This window comes from Phyllobates terribilis, unplaced genomic scaffold (assembly GCF_046119375.1).
Source record: "Phyllobates terribilis strain yellow unplaced genomic scaffold, ASM4611937v1 Scaffold_7__3_contigs__length_470593459, whole genome shotgun sequence".
NCBI lineage: Eukaryota > Metazoa > Chordata > Amphibia > Anura > Dendrobatidae > Phyllobates > Phyllobates terribilis.
In genome coordinates, this window is record NW_027362767.1 from 455608136 (window position 1) to 455627970 (window position 19835).

Genomic DNA, 19835 nt, shown 5'->3' on the forward strand with positions numbered 1-19835 from the left:
CAGTGACACCATCTGCAGCAAGTTGATGCTGCAGCTCTCTGGAGGTGGTCTGAGGATTGTCCTTGACTGATCTCACCATTCTTCTTCTCTGCCTTTCTGAAATTTTTCTTGGCCTGCCACTTCTGGCCTTAACAAGAACTGTCCCTGTGTTCTTCCATTTCCTTACTATGTTCCTCACAGTGGAAACTGACAGGTTAAATCTCTGAGACAGCTTTTTGTATCCTTCCCCTGAACAACTATGTTGAATAATCTTTGTTTTCAGATCATTTGACAGTTGTTTTGAGGAGCCCATGATGGCACTCTTCAGTGGAGCTTCAAACAGGAGAACAACTTGCAAGTGGCCACTTTAAGTAGCTTTTCTCATGATTGCATACACCTGGCTATGAAGTTCAAAGCTCAATGAGGTTACAAAACCCAAAAAAGTGCTTTAGCAAGTCAGTAAAAAGTAGGTAGGAGTATTTAAAACAAGAAAATGATAAGGGTGCCCATACTTATGCACCTGTCAAATTTTGTTTGAATGCAGATTGCACATTTTCTGTTAGTACAATAAACCTCATTTCAAGGCAGAAACATTACTGTGTCCAACAGTTATTACATATATCAAACTGAAATAGCTGTTGCAAAAACACCAATTTTTAGAAAACATTAAGCTTAAGAATAATAGGGGTGCCCAAACTTTTTCATATGACTGTATATTATCTTTGTTTACTGTTTAGTCCCGGAGTACTAAATTTCACTAGGGGGGAATGTGTCACCCTGACCTGGATGCCACAAGTGTAATTAAAGCTGTGTCTGAGAGCAAGGGGGAGGTTCTCTAGTCAGGGGAACATTAGCATGCAATGCCTCCTGTCTCAGGCCAGTAGGGGGAGCAGGCTGCCCCTATAAAAGCTGGTACTGGGGACAGGGTTAGAGAGAACTGGATGACCTATCTGAGGATTCAGGTCCCAGAGCAGAGAGGGACAGTTACATTGTAACCTAAGAGGAAGTGTGGCAGGAGGAGAGCCACAAGCCAGAGACAAGAGGCAAGGAGAGCCTGTCTTGGCAGAGAAAAGACTTAATTTTACCAGACTTTGGTGTCTGAGGCTGAGAGGATTCTACATCCTCCAGCAGAGAACCAGTCCGCAAGGGACTGTACATTGCTTGGCCTAAGAAGCCTGGAGGCCCTGCCACAACCGAAGGGACCAGTAAAGCCGTACAAGGCTGGGAGCAGAAAGGAACCCACGTCGCAGGCCATACAGGCGAGAATACACGGAAAGCTCGGAAACGTGGGCTGTTACCCTATAAGGAGGAGATAGCCAGAAGGAGCGCAGAAAGCACGGTAGGCCTACACCCTCACCCTGACCAGGGCCAATTTCCCCGTTGCTCTCAGACATCCAGGTCCCCTCCTAGCTGGGACTGTTTGTGGGTCAATTTACCTGTTCTAGTAAAGACCCTGGACTGCAACCTGTTGTCTGTGTGCTCCTTGCTCCTCCAGCACTATCAGCACTGGGACTCTCACTACCATCACTCCCAACACCCACTATACTGCCCTGGGGCCGCACTCTTCCCGTGGGGAGTCACACTACCCTAGCTGCACACCTCATCAGCCCCAGCGGTCTGCATGCAGCGCCGGTTCCTAATAACCGCAATCCACGGGTGGCGTAGTCGGACATAATCATCAGCACATAACGGACTACCACTGGCCTGACCACCCTGAGCCACGGAACCGGGTTGCCACTACTACTCCCACCGTTTCCCTAATTGCCCGGATCCGAGTGCCCCACGGCCCAGGGGGCGAGTCACATACAGTATAAGCCCCCCACATACCCTCCAATATACATAATGAGCCCCCATATAGCCCCTATCACAGTTAGAGCACCCACATAGCCTCCCATATACATTATGAGCCCTCACATTGCCTCCTATACTTAGTGTGATCCCCACATAATCTCCTATATACAGTATGAGCCACAACATAGCCTTTATATATAAGTATGAACACCCATATACCCTCCAATATTCAGGGTGGACCCCCACACGCAAACATCCCATACACATATGAAAAAAACACATACGAAAAAACACATACTCACCTTACTCATATAGCCTCCTGTATACAGTAAGAGCCCCCACAAAGCCTCTATATATAGTATGAGCCCCACATAGCATCCATATATAGAGTATGAGCCCCCACATAGCCTCCTATATACAGTACAAGTCAGCACATAGCTGCCTATGTACAGCGTGAACCCCCACATGGCCTCTTACATATAGTATGAGCCCCCACATGGCCTCTTATATACAGTATGAGCCCCCACATAGCCCCCTTGTATACAGTGAGAGCACCCAAATAGCCTCCTATATACAGTATGATCTCCTATGTAGTCTTTCTATATACAGTATGAGCCCCCACAACGACCCTATATACAGTATGAGCCCCCACATAGCCCCTATATACAGTATGAGCCCCCATATTGCCTCCTTTATGCAGTATGAGATACCACATAACCTTTTATATACAGTACGAGCTCCCACATAGCTGCCTACATACAGTATGAGCCCCCACATAGTCTCCCACATACAGTATGAGCCCCAAATAGCCTCCTATATACAGTATGAGTCCCCAAATAGCCCCTACATACAGCATGAGCCCCCACATAACCTCCTAAATACAGTATGAGCCCCCACATAGCCTGCTATATACAGTAGGAGCCTCACATAGCCTCCTATATAGAGGGTGAACCTCACATAGCCATTATTGCAGTTTGAGCCCCCGCATAGCCCCTATATACAACATGAGCCCCCACATATCCTCCTAAATACAGTATGAGCTCCCACATAGCCTCGTATATACAATATGAGCCTCAAATAGCCTCCTATATACAGTATAAGCCCCACATAGCCCTTATTACAGTTTGAGCCTCAAAATAGCCCCTATATACATCATGTGCCCCCACATATCCTAAATACAGTTCGAAACACCACATATCCTCTATATACAGCATGAGCCTCCACATATCCTCCTAAATACAGTACGAGCCCCACCTAGCCTCCTATATACAGTATGAACCCCCACATAGCCTCCTATATACAGTATGAACCCCACACATAGCCTCCTATATACAGTATGAACCCCCACATAGCCTCCTATATACAGAATGAGCCCGCACATAGCCTCCTATATACAGTATGAGCCCGCACATAGCCTCCTATATACAGTATGAGCCCCAGATGCAAACATCCCATACACATACATTATTTTCACTTTTTAGATTTGTATTTTTTAGTCAGAGGATTTATCATTATTATTATCATTATTATTACTTATATGTTATTGATATGAATCAAGCTGAACAAAATGCTTGGCACTAATGAGCAATTCCACCCCCTGGCAATATTCACACTTTATGTTCTCTACCCGGCGAACTCACCTACACATGACCTTTGAAGAAAAGGCTAAAAAAATAATCACCTCTGAAAACATCATATAATTGCCTCTTGTGTTACTCTTCAGTGGAGAAGGGGAGCAAAGCTGAATAAAATACGAAGGTGAAGTCTTACATACAGAAGGGATGATCCACTGAGGAGACTTGTTTCAATGTATCGTGTTTGCCAATTCAAAGAAAGGCGCCATAAAGAATTCAAAATACCAAATGTATCATAGTCCATATTTATTGGGAACATGCAATCCCATCTATGGCTCTAAATCAGGGGTGGGCAATTACTTTTCCTGAGGGGCCGCATGAGAGACCGTGACTGTTGTGGAGGCCAAGCCAATAGGCTGAAATTAATTCTGCTCATTATTATTAACATAATAATTACAATTCATATTAATATGAAATAATTGTATCATTTAATATTGAGCAGAATTAAGTATGCTGACATCCCCCTATATACAGTAAGAGTCCACAAACAACCCCCTTTATATAGTATGAGCCCCCTCATTGCCCATCTACATACAATATGAGCCCCCACATAGCCCCTCTATATACAGTATGACATCCCATATAACCTCCTATATACAATATGAGCCACCACATAGTCTTGCTATATACAGTATGAGCCCCCACATAGCTCCCTGTATATAGTATGTGTAGCGCCGGCGTCCCTGCCCTCTGCTAGGCAGGGACGCTGTTCCCCTCACCCCTCTGCTCCGAGCCCGGCGTCCTCCTCCCGCTCTGCTGGCAGCGCGCGCTCTTTCCCGGCCACTGTGCTTAGGGCGCGCGCGCGCTCCCTCCCTCTTAAAGGGGCCGCGCGCGCCGTCCTTAGGAGTCCCCGGCCAATGGCCGGAGGACTTCACCATATATAAGGCACCTCCTCCAAAATGGAGGTGCCGGAGCAATGTTGTTGCACTGTTCACTACTCTGCTTCAGCCCTCAGGTCCCGTTGCCAGTTACCTGCCAGTTACCTGCCAGAATCCTGCCAGTTTGCTGTCTGTTTCCTGCCTGACATTCCTCCTACCTGCTTGCTAGCCTGAGGTCCGACGGTCTGCCTTCCTACTCCTGTCAGTCTGTCTATGGACCAGCTTGCCCGCTCACCTGGGAGCGCACATCTGCTACCTGCCTGCTAGCCTACCTGGAGGCTCCGCCGTCACGTGCTGTGACCACCTGCCATTCCAGAGACTCCTGCCCGCTCACCTGGGAGCGCACACCTGCTACCTGCCTGCTAGCCTACCTGGAGGCTCCGCCGTCACGTGCTGTGACCACCTGCCATTCCAGAGACTCCTGCCCGCTCACCTGGGAGCGCACACCTGTTACCTGCCTGCTAGCCTACCTGGAGGCTCTGCCGTCACGTGCTGTGACCACCTGCCATTCCAGAGACTCTCGCTTGCTCACCTGGGAGCACACATCTACCATCTGCCTGCTAGCCTACCTGGAGGCTCTGCCATCACAGGTCGTACCTACCCTTTACCCAGAGACTGCCCCGGTCACTTGCCGTGACCTCCTGCCCGTTCATCCAGAGACTGCCCCGGTCACTTGCCGTGACCTCCTGCCCGTTCATCCAGAGACTGCCCCGGTCACTTGCCGTGACCTCCTGCCCGTTCATCCAGAGACTGCCCCGGTCACTTGCCGTGACCTCCTGCCCGTTCATCCAGAGACTGCCCCGGTCACTTGCCGTGACCTCCAGCCCGTTCACTCAGAGACTGTCCCGGTCACCTGCTGTGACTGCCTGCCCGTCTTCCCTGGTCGCCACCCGCTCCCTTACAAGGACCGCCCCCTTGTATAGTAGCCCAGAGGTTCCGCCTCCCAGACCCGTTACAGTTTGCTCGGGCCATGGAACCCGGTGGCACCCAAGCTCCCTCACTCTCGGACCTGTGTCATGAACTGTCCCGTCAGAGGTCCCAACAGGAGTCCATCCTGGGTCACCTGCGGAATGTCAATTCTCGCCTGGACACTCTGACTGCTCCACCAGCAACCACCGCCAGTGCCATGACTCGCAATCCGGCAGCTCCGCTGCCCACCAATACTATGGTATCCTACCCCGGACCCCGGCTTTCTGCACCTCCTCGCTTCGGAGGCGACTCCGCTCAGGCTCGGGGCTTTATAAATCAGTGCACCCTGCACTTTGAACTCCTGTCCCACCAGTTTAACTCCGACCGGGCCAAAATTGCCTTCATCATGTCCCATCTCACCGGGGAGGCCCTGGCCTGGCTAAATCCTCTATGGGAGAGAGGAGACCCCCTGGTGTCCGACTTGCCTGCCTTTCTCACGGCTTTCCGGAAGGTCTTTGATGAACCTGGACGGAAGACCTCATCCGCATCATCTCTACTACGCCTCCATCAGGGAAGTCTCACCGTGGGCCAATATGCCATACGGTTCCGTACCCTTGCCTCGGAGCTGGCCTGGGATAACGACGCTCTGGTATCTGTCTTCTGGGAGGGTCTGTCCGGCCGTATTAAAGATGAACTCGCCGGTCGAGACATTCCTACCACTCTCGATGACCTAATAACTCTTGCCACCCGGATTGACCTACGGTTCCAGGAGCGTGCCAAAGAAGTCACCCGTGAGAGGAGGTTTCCACGTCTAGCTCCTACTTTTCAGAGACCCGTCACTCCCTCCTTTTCTCCCCAGGTACACTCTCCTGAGCCTATGCAGGTCTACCAGACCAAGATGGTCAAATCCCGTCAGGACTTACGCCATGCCGAGGGGAGCTGCTTCTACTGTGGCAGTAAGGAGCACCGGATCCGGACCTGCCCGGAGAGGTCGGGAAACGCCTGTGTCTAGGTTCGCTCAGAGAGGTCGACCTAGACAAAAATAAATCCTCTCCATCTCTGCTGCTGTCAGTCTCAATTATCTGCGGGGAGAATCGTTATTTCGAACTAGCCCAACTTGACTCTGGAGCGGCCGGGAATCTTATTTCACAGGCCCTGGTAGAAAAATACCGCATTCCCACCAAACCTCTGGCTATACCATTATCTGTCGCTGCTGTGGATGGGGGCCTCTTACCACGTCCCATCCAACTCATCACCGAATCCATAACTCTGCAGGTGGGAATGCTGCATTCTGAGAGCATCTCTTTTCATGTTCTGCCTGGACTCTCTCACGCCCTCTTACTAGGTCTACCTTGGCTTCAGAGACATGCACCCATGCTTGACTGGCAGACCGGAGAAGTCCTTCGCTGGGGACAGGACTGTCATAAGACTTGTTTGGTTCCTGTCCATCCCGCCCGTCCTTCTCCTACCCCAACTAATCTACCTGGACTTCCGATTCCCTATTGGTCATTTGCTGATGTCTTTAATAAAAAGGAGGCAGAGACATTACCCCCTCATAGACCATACGACTGTCCTATCGACCTGTTACACGGTACTACGCCTCCCCGTGGGCGTATTTACCCATTGTCCGCTGCTGAGACCCGGTCGATGTCCGAATATATTGAGGAGAATTTGGCCAGGGGATTCATCCGGAAATCTACCTCCCCGGCGGGAGCAGGCTTCTTTTTCATAAAAAAGAAGGACGGCTCTCTCCGTCCCTGTATAGACTATAGAGGCCTTAACCAGATCACGGTGAAGAATAAGTACCCCCTTCCGCTCATTCCAGAATTATTTGATCGTCTGAGGGGGGCTAGAATCTTCACCAAACTGGACCTCCGTGGGGCGTACAACCTGGTCCGTATCCGTCAAGGGAATGAATGGAAGACTGCATTCAACACCCGGGACGGCCACTATGAATATCTGGTAATGCCTTTTGGTCTCTGTAACGCTCCTGCCGTCTTTCAAGAGTTGGTCAATGACATCTTCCGGGACCTTCTCTACTCCTGCGTAGTGGTGTATCTAGACGACATCTTGGTCTTCTCTCCGGATCTCCAGACTCACCGGAGGGACGTTCGTCAGGTCCTGCTCAGGCTCAGGCAGAATCACCTCTTCGCTAAATATGAGAAGTGCCTCTTTGAGCAGACCTCCCTTCCGTTTTTGGGCTACATTATTTCTCAGACCGGCCTACGAATGGATCCAGAGAAACTGTCTGCCATCGAGAAATGGCCCCGACCGGAGGGGTTAAAGGCCATTCAGCGGTTCCTGGGCTTCGCCAACTACTACCGCCTCTTCATACCGCACTTCTCTTCCCGGACTGCCCCAATTTCCGCGCTCACCCGTAAGGGCACTAATCCCAGAGTGTGGCCGCCCGAAGCAGAGGAGGCCTTTCTTTCCTTAAAACAGGCCTTCTCTTCCGCCCCGGTGCTGCATCGCCCAGATGGCAACAAGCAGTTCTTCCTGGAGGTTGACGCCTCCTCCTCTGGAGCCAGAGCGATACTTACCCAAAAATCATCTTCCGGGAGAATGGTAACTTGTGGCTTCTTCTCCAAACTCTTCTCCTCTTCTGAGCGCAACTATTCCATAGGAGATCGAGAGTTATTGGCCATCAAGCTGGCATTGGAGGAGTGGCGTTACCTGCTCGAAGGGGCTCTTCACCCGGTAATAATTTACACTGACCACAAGAACTTGGCTTACCTCCAGCATGCCCAGAGACTTAACCCGCGCCAAGCTCGGTGGTCCTTGTTTTTTGCTCGCTTTGATTTTATTCTTCATTTTCGCCCGGCTGACAAAAACATCAAGGCGGATGCCTTGTCCCGATCCTTTCTGGTGTCTGATCTCGAGGAAGAACCGAAACACATCATCGATCCCGCCAGAGTAATGCAGGTGGCTCCCGTAAGTCTAAATCGTCTCCCTCCCGGTAAGGCGTTCGTATCAGTACCTGATCGGGAGAAGATCCTACACTGGGGTCACTCGTCTAAACTAGCTGGCCACGCCGGTCAGAAAAAGACCCTCCAGCTTATTTCCCGGCACTACTGGTGGCCTACCCTGCACAAGGACGTAATAGACTTTGTTTCTGCCTGTGTGTCCTGCGCCCGCAACAAGATTCCGAGACATCTGCCAGCCGGTCGCCTCTTTCCGCTTCCAGTACCTGCTGCCCCCTGGCAGCATATAGCAATGGACTTTATAACTGATCTCCCCGTCTCTGCCGGTTGTACGGTCATTTGGGTGGTCGCTGACCGCTTTTCCAAGATGGCTCATTTCGTTCCCTTGCCAGGCCTCCCGTCTGCACCCGAGCTGGCTAAAGACTTTATCCGCCACATCTTCCGTCTTCATGGACTGCCCCTCCTCATAGTGTCGGATCGTGGTGTACAGTTCACCTCACGCTTCTGGAGAGCCACTTGTAAACTGCTAGACGTCACCCTGGACTTCTCCTCCGCTTACCACCCACAGTCTAATGGTCAAGTGGAGCGGATCAATCAGAACCTGACCAGTTACCTACGGCACTTCGTTAATGCCCACCATTCAGACTGGGTGGATCTCGTGCCTTGGGACGAATTTTCTTACAACAATCACGAGAGCGAATCTTCCTCCAAATCCCCGTTTTTTGTTGTCTTCGGTCAGCATCCTCGGATCCCATTTCCCGTCTCCACCTCGGTGGACAATCCGGCTGTGGAATCTCTTGTTAACAAATTTTCCTCCATATGGGAGAGTACCCGGTCCGCACTCCTTCTGTCATCCGAGCGTATGAAAAGACATGCTGACAAAAAACGTCTGGATCCTCCTCAATTCCGTCCAGGGGATAAGGTCTGGCTCTCGTCCAAGTATGTCCGGCTCAAGATCCCTTCCTATAAGTTAGGGCCTCGGTTCATCGGTCCTCTGGAGGTCATCAGTCAGATCAACCCGGTGGCCTATAAATTGAAACTCCCGGCCAACTTGCGGATCCCTAACTCCTTCCATGTATCTCTCCTCAAACCTGTGGTACTTAACTCCTTTTCCAAGTCTACAGGTACGCCTCCTGCTCCGGTTTCCGCTGAAAACGAATTTGAGGTAGAGAACATTCTGGCCACCAAAAGGGTAAGAGGGAAGACCTTTTTTCTAGTAGATTGGAGGGGGTTTGGTCCTGAAGAGACAACGTGGGAGCCCCGGGAGAACATCCATGCCCCTCTCATCCTAGCTAAATTTCTCTCTGGCCTAAAAAAGGGGGGGCCTAAAGGGGGGGGTACTGTAGCGCCGGCGTCCCTGCCCTCTGCTAGGCAGGGACGCTGTTCCCCTCACCCCTCTGCTCCGAGCCCGGCGTCCTCCTCCCGCTCTGCTGGCAGCGCGCGCTCTTTCCCGGCCACTGTGCTTAGGGCGCGCGCGCGCTCCCTCCCTCTTAAAGGGGCCGCGCGCGCCGTCCTAAGGAGTCCCCGGCCAATGGCCAGAGGACTTCACCATATATAAGGCACCTCCTCCAAAATGGAGGTGCCCGAGCAATGTTGTTGCACTGTTCACTACTCTGCTTCAGCCCTCAGGTCCCGTTGCCAGTTACCTGCCAGTTACCTGCCAGAATCCTGCCAGTTTGCTGTCTGTTTCCTGCCTGACATTCCTCCTACCTGCTTGCTAGCCTGAGGTCCGACGGTCTGCCTTCCTACTCCTGTCAGTCTGTCTATGGACCAGCTTGCCCGCTCACCTGGGAGCGCACATCTGCTACCTGCCTGCTAGCCTACCTGGAGGCTCCGCCGTCACGTGCTGTGACCACCTGCCATTCCAGAGACTCCTGCCCGCTCACCTGGGAGCGCACACCTGCTACCTGCCTGCTAGCCTACCTGGAGGCTCCGCCGTCACGTGCTGTGACCACCTGCCATTCCAGAGACTCCTGCCCGCTCACCTGGGAGCGCACACCTGTTACCTGCCTGCTAGCCTACCTGGAGGCTCCGCCGTCACGTGCTGTGACCACCTGCCATTCCAGAGACTCTCGCTTGCTCACCTGGGAGCACACATCTACCATCTGCCTGCTAGCCTACCTGGAGGCTCTGCCATCACAGGTCGTACCTACCCTTTACCCAGAGACTGCCCCGGTCACTTGCCGTGACCTCCTGCCCGTTCATCCAGAGACTGCCCCGGTCACTTGCCGTGACCTCCTGCTCGTTCATCCAGAGACTGCCCCGGTCACTTGCCGTGACCTCCTGCCCGTTCATCCAGAGACTGCCCCGGTCACTTGCCGTGACCTCCTGCCCGTTCATCCAGAGACTGCCCCGGTCACTTGCCGTGACCTCCAGCCCGTTCACTCAGAGACTGTCCCGGTCACCTGCTGTGACTGCCTGCCCGTCTTCCCTGGTCGCCACCCGCTCCCTTACAAGGACCGCCCCCTTGTATAGTAGCCCAGAGGTTCCGCCTCCCAGACCCGTTACAGTATGAACCCCAATATAGCCTCCTATATATATTATCAGCCCCACATAGCCCCTATATACAGTATGAGCCCCCCACATAGCCCCCTCATAGCCCTTCTATATATTTGAGCCCCCATATAGCTTCCTATATACACAATATGAGCCCCCACATAGTCTATCTATATATCTATAGACAGTATGAGCCACCACATGGCCTCCTATATACAGTATGAGCCACCACATAGCCTCCTATATACAGTATGAGCCCTCACGTAGCCTATGTACAATGTGAGCCCCCAGATAGCTCCTATATATAGTATGAGCCCCAAACATAGTCCCTCTGTGTATGCTATGAGCCCCCTCATAGCCCCTTTATATATGATATGAGCCCCCATATAGCATCCTATATATCATATCAGCCCCCACATAGTCTATCTATATACAGTATGAGTCCCTACATAGCCCCATGTACAGTTTGAGCCACCACCTAGCCTCCTATGTGCAGTTTGATCCCTCACATAGCCTCCTATATACAGTATGAGACCCCACATAGCCCATATAGACATTATGAGCCCCCACATTACCCATATTACAGTATGAGCCCCCACATAGCCTCCTTTACACAGTATGAGCCCTCACATAGCCTCCTTTACACAATATGAGCCACCACATAGCCTCCTATACAGTATGAGCCACCACATAGCCTCCTATATACAGGATGTGACTCCACATAGACCCTATAGACATTATGAGCCCCTAAAAAAGCATATTACAATATGAGCCCCCAAATAGCACCTATTACAGTATGAGCACCTACATAGCCTCCTATATACAGTATGAGCCCCCACATAGCCTCCTATATACAGTATGAGCACCCACATAGCCTACTATATACAGTATGAGCCCCCACATAGCCTCCTTTGTTTAGTGTGAGCCCCATATGCAAACATGCCATACACATATGAAAAAAAAACAAGTACGCACCTTGCTTCCGTTTCACCGGAAGTGAATGAAGTGAAGTCATCGCGACTGCTCACTTGGTCGCACATGTTAATTGGTGGAAGGAGCCAGTGGCTCTACCCTCCACCAGCGTATTCACTATTTTCTATGTAAGGTGCCCTAGCGAGGTAGTCATGAGCGAGCTGTGGCCCCTGCTTATTCTGGCAACCATACAGACAAGGTGTGTCCTCCTTCTGATGTGCTGCAGTATATCTGGTGCTTTCCACTTACTTCAGAGCAGCTGGTCACGTCTGTCTCCAGGCATTTCTCTTCTGTAACCAGGGCAGCAATAAGCTCAGAGGTCACGAGTTTCATAACCATAACTGGGACTTTACTTGGGGAAGAGGAAAATGTACAATATTAACAGGCAGATATAATGGATAAGGCCCAACGAGTTGTCATCTTTCCCACTGGTATTTGACACAACTTCAGCCCTGGTTCCCAATTTAGGTGAAGCATCTGTGTTGCCTTATTCTGTAGCCCTAGAGTATCTTCCTCACCAATGACATTATATCTGGATCCTAGTTCTCTCCACATCTTAGGTTTGAGTCCTGACTTCTTCTGCAGCCTGCAGACAGAATGTGCCCCCAGGTCCTCAATGACTCTCTCTTGAGTTTCCCAGGCTGGCTAAGGGGACTCTCGTGGAGGGATTCTTCTCCTTGGTGATCCACTGTCGAGGGTATGGGGCTCATGTCTGCCCTAGCAGCCAATATACCGAGGCTGCCTGTACTGTCCCAAGTACTATATTTCACTGACTCTTCACTTCCTGCTCCTGGACAGTAACCAGAGGTTTCCTACAGTGCCTACCCTCTACTGGCTGTCCTCAAACACAGTTAACTCCCTCACTGTCCTAAATGCCTGCAATGATACTGGCAAACTCAACCTGTCATCTGCATTCGGGACAGTGGCATCTTGTGGCTGGTTACCAATACTACAGTCCACAAGGAAACATATCAGGTACAAAGCATTTGTTCACATCCTGTGCTCAACCATAGCACTGGGTTATCTCTCCCTCTACTGGGTTAGATTATCACAGCTAACCCCTTAACTGGACCTAACTGCAACCCAGAGAGATTTAACTGTCGGGAATATACTATTTAATCCTTTTAGTGCCAGAGGGAAGTTACTTCCTTCCCCACTACTACATTTGCATCCTGAGGATGTGGATAGCAGTGACAGTGGGTGGCGGCGGACAGCAGATGATGGCAGAGTGAGCCACTGTTTCAGCACTTCCAGGAGGAGGGTTGTCGTCTGCCTCTCTTCTCCCCAGGGAGAGGTAGGCCTACTGGGAGGCCGGCATGGCTTCCCAGCCTCCTATCCCCCGGTCTATGCCGGCGGGGGAGAAGGAGCCTCAACAACCGGCCCAGGAGGGAGTGAGGAGATCGGGAAGGGTGAGGAAGAGTACATCCACCTTCTCCAACCCCGAGACTGTTCACCGCCAGCCCAGAGAGGGAGACCGGGGCACCCCAGGCCCCAGGAACAAGAGCCCAGTAAGATCCTGGGGGGAGATGAGCTCCAGCGAGTCCACAAGTTCCTTCTCCTCCCGAGTTGTCGCCACGTTACGAGAGTACGAGGACGCCGGCAAAGCACTAACCCAGCTGAAAGAGGAGCTGAGGGAGGCCCGGATCCTGAACACCCGGGCATCCAACTAGGAAAGACCCGCGACCTCCCAGAGGTTTAAAGCCCTCAGAGACGAGGTGGTCAGGTTAGTGCTCCTCCGGGAGGGGATTGAGAAAAGCGCAGGTCCCTTCCTGGAGAGGTTTAAGAACCAGTGGCGGTTCTCAGAAATGAAGGGGTTAACCACCTCAGGAGAACCGCCAGCCGGCGTCCTTAGTGAAGAGGAGGGGGAGGATGAAGAGGTGACTGGAGTCTCAGTTGCTGGAGCCAGTGAGGGGCAGAGCCGGAGTTCCAGTGGTCTCCCTGCAGGGCAAAGGACTCAGACAGCAGAGGCTGAAGTGTCGGGGGAGGAGGAGGAAGGAGGACTTCTGAGGGAGATCCGACTGCTGGAGTCTCCAGTGGACCTGACACGGTTTTCTTTTGGTGAGGACAAACCAGTGGAGGAGACCAAGAGGAGGAAGAGGAAGACCGGAGGAGCCGCACAGGAGGTGGTGAGTTACAAGTATGTACCAATGTCTGATGTTGCACCCGCCACCTTCTGTTTAATTCCCACCAAACCTAAAGGCACGGGCTCTGCAGTGGGCTCGAGGCAGAGGCAAGGTGGGGAGAGGAGAAGGACGTCCGGCGATGCTGCCATCTGTGCGGGGAACAGTGCAGGGGGCGAGGCTGTGGAGGTACTCACAGCGCCGGACATAGGAAGTTCTGTGGAGTTTCCCACCCTGCCCTCTGCGGCTAAGCCGGTTATCACCGGGGCCGGGGGGGCAGGGAGGGATGTGAAAAACACCTCTGCGAGGAACACTGGGCACACTGCTGCGACAGGGGGGCAGTGTGCCCCAGCGCCCAAAAAGGACACTAAGACCCCAAAGTCTGTGGGTGCAGGGCGGGCAGAGGTGCCGAGAAAACAGTCTGCCCAGCACAAGGACCAAAATGCTGCAGTAGGGGGGCGGGGCGCTCCAGGAGACGACCTGCAGAAAGCCAGCAGCAACCAAAGGGAAACAGGTGTGGTGCTGCAGGGAAAGGAGTCTCTGGGAGTGCTCCCCTCCCCCGGCCCAGCAGGTGTGAGTGCAGAGACACCAGACACAAGGGAGGAAGGAATGGAGGTGACTGTGGAAGGTGCAGAGAACAGCAGAGGTAATGGGGTGACAAGTAAAGGGAATGGAAATAGTGGTGCAGTGAATGATGGGAGTAATGGTGGAGCAGATGGTGGGAGTAATGGTGGAGCAGATGATGAGAATAGTAGGAATGGTGGAAGTAGTGGTACAGTGAATGATGATGCAGCAAATGGTGGGGGTAGTGGTGCAGTGAATGATGATGTAGCAAATGGTGGGGGTAGTGGTGCAGTGAATGATGATGTAGCAAATGGTGGGGGTAGTGGTGGAATGAATGCTGGGAGTTGTGGGAATGGTGTGAGTTGTGATGTAGCAAATGTTGGGGGTAGGGGTGTAATGAATGGTGGGAGTAATGGTCCTGCGAATGGTGTGAGTAGTAGTGGAGTGAATGGTGGGAGCAGCACTGGTGTTGGTGGAGGGGAAGTAGGCGCTTGTCCCGCTGCCCCCCCAGCTTTGGCGGGGGCTTCAGCCCAAAGCTATTCAGGAGCTGTCAGTGCTGGGGGTAGTAGTGCGCCCTCGTCTTGTGGCCCTGGGGATGGTGACTTGCTACAGCAGCTCCTGGACGCCCTGAGGAGAGGGGAGAGCTCCATCACTGTAGAGGGGAGGGAGGCTGATCTGTCTTTCTGGATAGAGAGACATGGTCTTTCAGCCTTCCGAGATAGAGAGGCAGAGACTGTCTGGTCTCTGCCGACAACGGGGCAGAGGAGTAACCGTAGGAACGTGGTCCGACTCCAGTGGGTAAGCAAGGATGCCTGTCCTGATAGGTCGAAGGTGGTTGAGCTCCTGCTGGGGATGGGCTTTGCGGCATATGACATCTTTGCCTTGATCCATCCCTACGGGACCTCCTACTTTGATGTTAGCTTCGTGAGACCGGAGGGCCTTGAGCTTTTCTGGTCTCGCCATGAGCTGGCTCGGAGTCGCCCCGAATGGCATGGTCTCTTTCCCCTGGCAATAACCCGCCAAGATTCAGTCAGGAAAGTGACCGTTTTGACTAGTAACGAGTCGCTTTCCTGTATGGACATTACCACCTGGGTGAGTCGATACGGAGAGGTCACCAATATTCCCGAAAAGAATCTGGATGACCATGGTATCTGGTCAGGGGCCTGGACCTTCATGGTGAGATTGAAGGTTTCGGGAAACACTGTTACCCATATCCCCTCCTCAACCTTTTTGGGGAGGGATAGGATCTTGATTTTCTACCGGGGGCAGCCTAAGGTCTGTCACAGGTGAGGTAGCCCCACACACTTCAGTGCGCAGTGTACCACCCAGAAATGCGCACTGTGTGGGGACTTTGGTCATCTTGCTGCTGCCTGTCGCAGGATTAGGTGTAACTTGTGTGGTGACCTCGGTCACCCGTTCAGTCGCTGTCCGCGTTCCTTCGCCAATGCGGTCCTGAAAGCGGCGAGTGCGGGACAAGCGAAAGCTGGAACTAATCTTGCCGGTGAAGGGACCAGTAGGGGCGGGGGAGGCATGGAACCGGTGAGGAGCAAGCTGCCGCCATCCACCATCAGGCGGCAGGAGAAGCGCCGTGGGGACAGGGGGCAGGGAGTAATGTCCCTAAACTCTGACCCAGGTACTTCACTTGCAGCTGAGGATCCTAAAGACAGTGAATTGAGCGAGGAAGTCAAGAGACTTGAAAGGGAAGAGCGAGAGGATGCCACGTCTTCCCAGGAACCCTCTTCTGGTGACAGTCTAGATGAGGGAGAGGGGGAGTGGTCACAGAAAAAGAAAAAGGCTAACAGAAAAACGGCCAGAGGTAGGAGGGGGACCAGGTCTCGAGCTGCCTCTTTGGAGTGCGACCCCTCTGACTCTCTGGCCGTGATCCAAGCGCCATTGGAGGGTTCAGCCGCCCCCCCTCTGGTGGATCTCTCCAACCGGTTCGGGGCTCTCCAGGACCTCCCTCTGGAGGGGGGAAGTGGGGACCCGGGGCCGGAGGTTGCGGACAAGGTGGTTGGGGCTCAGGAGATGGCTGGGTCTTCCTCTCGGTAGGCAAATACAAAGCCCTCTGGGGGGACGACTAACCCAGGACCACCAGACGAGGGCAAGAATGTATGTAAGGAGAGAATGGACGAGTCTGTTTGTCTTAAGCGCACTAAAAACCCGTCATTATCGGAGGAAGAGGTTGGGACTGTCAGTGGTGGGAAGAAAAAGGCTATCTAATTCAATCAATCATGATGGCGGCACCCACCCCGTTGACGCTGGCAACTATTAATGTTTGCAGCATAAAGTCAGATGCGGCAAGGTACACGGCCTTTCATTTTCTCGGCCAACTTGACGCCGACATTTTGTTTTTGCAGGAGACCAGGTTGACCGATATATCAACCTTGCATAAAGCAAGGCGGGAGTGGAGGCATGGGCCCTCCTACTGGTCTCTTGCGGCCGAGCCGTATAGCGGGGTGGGGGTCCTTTTTAAGACCGCAGCGGTTGAATGCAGACGAGTGATCGAATTAGAAATGGGGAGATGCTTGATCCTAGATGTCTCCATGGGGGGACAAGAGCTTCGGCTCATTAACATCTATGGTTCCCAGTCCAAGTGGGACCGCAAATGTCTCTTCCTGAAGATCAAACCTTTTTTATTTTCGAGTCGGCAGGTGGTCTTCGGAGGGGATTTCAACAATGTCACGAGATCCTGTGATAGAGGAGGTTCCGGAGACCTGCTGGCTTATGACTGCGTCGCGTTAAACAGGATAGTGAGTGAGGCTCGCCTGGTGGATGTCCACATCCAGCACAACCTGGGCGACACGGGATTCACCTTTTTTAGAGGTAGTCAGTGCAGGTCTAGGCTAGACAGGTTTTATTTGAAGGAGGAGGCCGTCTCTTCACCGTTGTCGGTTGTGGAGGTGGAGTTCTCCGATCACTGTTTGATTATGTTTTCTCTGAACGTTACAGAGACTCCTCGGATGGGAAGAGGCTATTGGAAGCTGAATTCGTCACTCCTTGAGGAAGAAGCTGTAAGACGGTCTTTTGAGGAATTCTTTCAGAGCCAGGTACCATTGCTGCGCCTAAGTAACACTAAGTCAGAGTGGTGGGAGATGTTCAAACATCGGGTGGCGAGATTCTTCCGGCAGCTCTCGAACCTCAGAAGCCTGAACAGGGATCGCCTGTATCAGAGCCTGAGGAGGAAACTCGAGCATCTTGTCTCGACTGGAGGTAGCCGCGAGGAGATCTCCAGAGTGAAGTCCTTGCTGAAGAGGTGTCAGTACGATAGGCACGCATCTTTGGTTTTCGAGAGGGATTACGGGAAGTACTGCTCGCCCGACCCTTACAGAAACTGTAAGATGTCAGTGAATAGTAAGATAGTGACGGGGCTGGTGGACAGTACGGGGTCCCTGAGAAGGTCCAGATCAGGGATCTTGGAGGTCGTCAGTTCCTACTCCTCGCACCTCTTGGGAAGGAGGGAGCTTGATCGTGACGGGATGTCGGCTTTCCTGGCTGAATCCGTTCCTGAGCCAGGGGCTGACCTCTCGCTGGGTGATTTGGCAGAAGCGATCAAAGAAGAGGAAGTGAGACTGGCGATCGATGGGCTTAGGCCCAAAAAGTCGCCAGGTCCGGATGGCTTAACATCCGAGTTCTTTAGGACCTTTAGGGACTCTTTGGTCCCCCTCTTGACTCAGGTGTTTAACGAGTGTCTCTCCTCGGGCACTCTGCCGAGATCATTAAGGAGGTCAGCTTTGATCATTTTGTCAAAGGGTAAGGATCCGTCACACATTGAGAACTGGCGTCCCATAGCACTTCTCAATGTGGACAGGAAGATTTTGGCTAAGATACTTTTCAACAGGCTGGTGAAGTTTGCACCCCGGCTCCTTTCAGAGGTTCAGCACTGTTGCGTTCCTGGCCGTAGCACTTTTAGTGCTGTTCTAGGTGTCCGAGAGGCCGTGGAGCAAGGCAGGGCGGGCCTCTGGAAGGGGTTCTTGCTGACCCTGGATCAGGCAAAAGCCTTTGATCGGGTTAACCACGAGTACCTCTGGTCCAGTCTTCTGAGGTATGGTCTGCCTGGAGGGTTTGTGGACTGGCTTAAGACCTTGTATGCAGGGGCTGAGACTTTCCCTCTAGTGAATGGGTGGATTGGACGACCTTTCGGGGTAGGATCCGGTGTCCGTCAGGGCTGTCCTCTTAGCCCTTTGCTTTTCGCGTTTGCGATCGATCCCTTCCTCAGAAGGATCGATTGTGGACAGTTGGCGGAGGTGCGGATGGGCGGGGCGGCGCCGGAGGCTATCCTGAGGGTGGTGGCCTACGCTAACGATGTCACCGTCTTTGTTTCTTCGCAAGAGGAGGCAGTGGTGGTGATGTCAGAAGTGGAGCGCTACTCGGAGGCATCCGGGTCCAAGGTCAACCAGGATAAGTGTGAGAGTCTCTGGCTGGGAGGCGGAGATCCCGGGTTTGATCTTCCGGACACCCTCCCCGAACCCCAAGAACATGCCAAAGTCCTGGGCATCGAATTCGGCCAGGGTGATTACCCCACGAAAAACTGGGAAGGCAGAATCAAAGGTGTCGCCCAAAGAGTGGACCAATGGAGGGGTTGGTCTTTGACCCTGAGGGAAAGGGTTGGCCTGTGCAAAGCTTTCCTGCTCCCCTTGCTAATCTACCTGGGCAGCGTCTGTGTCTTGCCAGAGCCTCTCTGGACACGGGTCTACAGTCTGTTCTTCCAGATGTTATGGGGGAACAGACTGAACCTAGTCAAGCGGGAGGTCACTTACCGCACGAGGAGACTAGGGGGTTTGAATATGGTGAACCCCGTGATGTTCCTAGTGAACACCTTCTTGAAAGTGAACGTGGCAAACCTCTGGAAAGAGAGGGCTCCTCCGTGGGTATTCTCCTGCAAGGGATGGTTTCAGCCTTTCTTCCAGGAATGGGAGACAGGGGGAAGATTGTAGGATCTTCGCACACCACACGGGCATCTCCCGGCTTACGTTACCCCGGTTCTGAAAATGATCCGCCGGTGGGGTCTGGGAATGTGGGAGGTGAGGTCCCTCCCGAGGAAATTCCTCGATATGAGGGTCTTGCTTTCTCATTTTCAGAGTCCATTGGCCCTCAAAGACTGCCCAAGTCGGGATCTGGAGGTTGGGTTGAGTTTGTTAAATTCTAGCAGGATCCCCGAGAAGTACTGGGACTTGACTTGGCGCTGCTTCCATGGTAAGCTGTATGTGAGGGACAATTTGAAGTTCAGGAGCTCCGAGGACAGGAATTGCCCCTGTGAGGCTTGTGCCAACGTGCTGGAAAGCTTGGAGCACTTCCTGCTTCATTGTCCCTTTAATACAGAGGTGTACAACAGGGTGGGGGCTTCCATTGGTTGGCCGCGGCTAGCTACTCTGTCCTACGCCGGGTGGGCCTATGGAGCGTTCGGAGACCTTGGGAGAAGGGACCGAGACACTTTATTCATAGTCAGCGCAGTGGTCAGGTATTTCACGTGGAACGCACGAGTTTTAGTCTCGACGCAGAGTAAAATCCTCCATGTAGATGAAGTCTGTAGGAACATCCTAGGTGACCTGGTGAAGGTACGTTCTCTGGAGT